Source organism: Triticum aestivum, chromosome 5A (genome assembly GCF_018294505.1).
Source record: "Triticum aestivum cultivar Chinese Spring chromosome 5A, IWGSC CS RefSeq v2.1, whole genome shotgun sequence".
In the NCBI taxonomy this organism is placed as follows: domain Eukaryota; kingdom Viridiplantae; phylum Streptophyta; class Magnoliopsida; order Poales; family Poaceae; genus Triticum; species Triticum aestivum.
In genome coordinates this window covers 431,219,764-431,223,322 of record NC_057806.1, presented here as the reverse complement: position 1 = coordinate 431,223,322, position 3,559 = coordinate 431,219,764, and positions in this window count along the sequence as shown.

The following is a 3,559-nucleotide window of genomic DNA, read 5'->3' as shown; positions in this document are numbered from 1 at the left end:
TTCATTTTGTAGTGATTTTCAATTTCACGGTCATTTAGCTCTCTAAATAAATCGGTAAATGACTAAAAACAACAAATGATGTCAGAACATGTTGGAAATTTATGACGTCGCTTTGAATGCTGCATACTAAACGTAAAAGAAGTCAGGATTTCCAATAAGTTTAAAAAACATTGGAGTGCCCGTGTAACAGATGAGTTCTCGTCCGAAACCCTGATACTCCGAAAGAGATTGTCCAGTTTGTACATGAAGTGCGTCCAGTTTTTGCCGTGAGCCTCTCTACTCTTTCACACATGCTATGCGGGTGAAATGATGATACCTTGCCAAGTTTCAACTTTTTCAGAGTTAATTTTGTAGTGATTTTCAATTTCACGGTCATTTAGCTCTCTAAACAAATCGGTAAATGACTGAAAAACAACAAATGATATCACAAATTGTCTGAAATTGATGACGTCACTATGAATGCTGCATACTGAACGCAAAAGAAGTCAGGATTTCCAATAACTTTAAAAAACATTGGAGTGCCCATGTAACAGATGAGTTCTCGTCCGGAACCGTGATACTCCGAAAGAGATTGTCTAGTTTGTACACGAAGTGCATCCAGTTTTTGCCGTGACCCTCTCTACTCTTTCGCACATGCTATGCGGGTTAAGTGATAATACCATGCCAAGTTTCAACATTTTCAGAGTTCATTTTGTAGTGATTTTCAATTTCACGGTCATCTAGCTCTCTAAACAAATCAATAAATGACTGAAAACAGCAAATGATGTCAAAACGTGTTGGAAATTTATAACATCGCTTTGAATGCTGCATATTGAACGCAAAAAAGTAGGGATTTCAAATAAGTTTAAAAAACATTGGAGTGCCCGTGTAACAGATGAGTTCTCGTCCGTAGCCCTGATACTCCGAAAGAGATTGTCCAGTTTGTACACGAAGTGTGTCCAGTTTTTGCCGTGACCCTCTCTACTTTTTCGCACATGCTATGCGGGTGAAATGATGATACCTTGCCAAGTTTCAACTTTTTTAGAGTCCATTTTGTAGTGATTTTCAATTTCACGGTCATTTAGCTCTCTAAACAAATCGGTAAATGACTAAAAACAGCAAATGATATCAGAACATGTTGCAAATTGATGACGTCACTATGAATGCTGCATACTGAACGCAAAAGATGTCAGGATTTCCAATAAGTTTAAAAAACATTGGACTACCCGTGTAACAGATGAGTTCTCGTCCGAAACCGTGATACTCCAAAAGAGATTGTCCAGTTTTACACGAAGTGTGTCCAGATTTTGCCGTGACCGTCTCTACTCTTTCGCACATGCTATGCGGGTGAAATGATGATACCATGCCAAGTTTCAAAATTTTCAGAGTTGATTTTGTAGTGATTTTCAATTTCACGGTCATTTAGCTCTCTAAAGAAATCGGTAAATGACTGAAAAACAGCAAACGATGTCAGAAAATATTGGTAATTGATGACGTTGCTTTGAATGCTGCATACTAAATGCAAAAGAAGTCAGGATTTCAAATAAGTTTAAAAAACATTGAAGTGCCCGTGTAATAGATGAGTTCTCGTTCGAAACCCTGATACTCCGAAAGAGATTGTCCAGTTTGCACATGAAGTGCGTCTAGTTTTTCCCGTGACCCTATCTACTCTTTCGCACATGCTATGCAGGTGAAATGATGATACCATGCCAAGTTTCAACATATTCAGAGTTCATTTTGTAGCAATTTTCAATTTCACGGTCATTTAGCTCTCTAAACAAATCGGTAAATGACTGAAAAATAGCAAATGATGTCAGAACATGCAGGAAATTGATGACGTCACTTTGAATGCTGCATACTGAACGCAAAAGAAGTCGGGATTTCAAATAAGTTTAAAAAACATTGGAGTGCCCGTGTAACAGATGAGTTTCGTCCGAAACCCTGATACTCCGAAAGAGATTGTCCAGTTTGTACACGAAGTGCATCCAGTTTTTGTCGTGACCCTCTCTACTCTTTCGCACATGCTATGCAGGTGAAATGATGATACCATGCCAATTTTCAACATTTCAGAGTTCATTTTGTTGTGATTTTCAATTTCACGCTCATTTAGCTCTCTAAACAAATCGGTAAATGACTGAAAAACAGCAAATGATGTCAGAACGTGTTGGAAATTTATGACCTCGCTTTGAATGCTGCATACTAAATGCAAAACAGTCGGGATTTCAAATAAGTTTAAAAAACATTGGAGTGCCCGTGTAACAGATGAGTTCTCGTCCGAAACCCTGATACTCCGAAAGAGATTGTCCAGTTTGTACACAAAGCGCGTCCAGTTTTTGCCGTGACCCTCTCTACTCTTTCGCGCAGGCTATGCGGGTGAAATGATGATACCATGCCAAGTTTCAACATTTTCAGAGTTCATTTTGTAGTGATTTTCAATTTCACGGTCATTTCCCTCTCTAAACAAATCGGTAAATGACTAAAAAACAGCAAATGATGTTAGAACGTGTTGGAAATTTATGACGTTGCTTTGAATGCTACATACTAAACGCAAAAGAAGTCAGGATTTCCAATAAGTTTAAAAAACATTGGAGTGCCCGTGTAACAGATGAGTTCTCGTCCGAAACCCTGATACTCCGAAAGAGATTGTCCAGTTTGTACATGAAGTGCGTCCAGTTTTTGCCGTGAGCCTCTCTAGTCTTTCGCACATGCTATGCGGGTGAAATGATGATACCATGAAAAGTTTCAACATTTTTAGAGTTCATTTTGTAGTGATTTTCAGTTTTACGGCCATTTAGCTCTCTAAACAAATCGGTAAATGACTAAAAAACAACAAATGATGTCACAAATTGTCTGAAATTGATGACATCGCTTTGAATGCTGCATACTAAACGCAAAAGAAGTCAGGATTTCCAATAACTTTAAAAAACATTGGAGTGCCCATGTAACAGATGAGTTCTTGTCCGAAACCGTGATACTCCGAAAGAGATTGTCCAGTTTGTACACGAAGTGCATCCAGTTTTTGCCGTGACCCTCTCTACTCTTTCACACATGCTATGCGGGTTAAATGATAATACCATGCCAAGTTTTAACTTTTCAGAGTTCATTTTGTAGTGATTTTCAATTTCACGGTCATTTAGCTCTCTAAACAAATCAGTAAATGACTGAAAAACAGCAAATGATGTCAAAACATGTTGGAAATTTATAACGTCGCTTTGAATGCTGCATATTGAATGCAAAAAAGTAGGGATTTCAAATAAGTTTAAAAAACATTGAAGTGCCCGTGTAATAGATGAGTTCTCGTTCGAAACCCTGATACCCCGAAAGAGATTGTCCAGTTTGCACATGAAGTGCGTCTAGTTTTTCCCGTGACCCTATCTACTCTTTCGCACATGCTATGCGGGTGAAATGATGACACCTTGCCAAGTTTCAACTTTTTCAGAGTTCATTTTGTAGTGGTTTTCAATTTCACGGTCATTTAGCTCTCTAAAGAAATCGGTAAATGACTGAAAAACAGCAAACGATGTCAGAAAATATTGGTAATTGATGACGTTGCTTTGAATGCTGCGTACTGAGCGCAAAA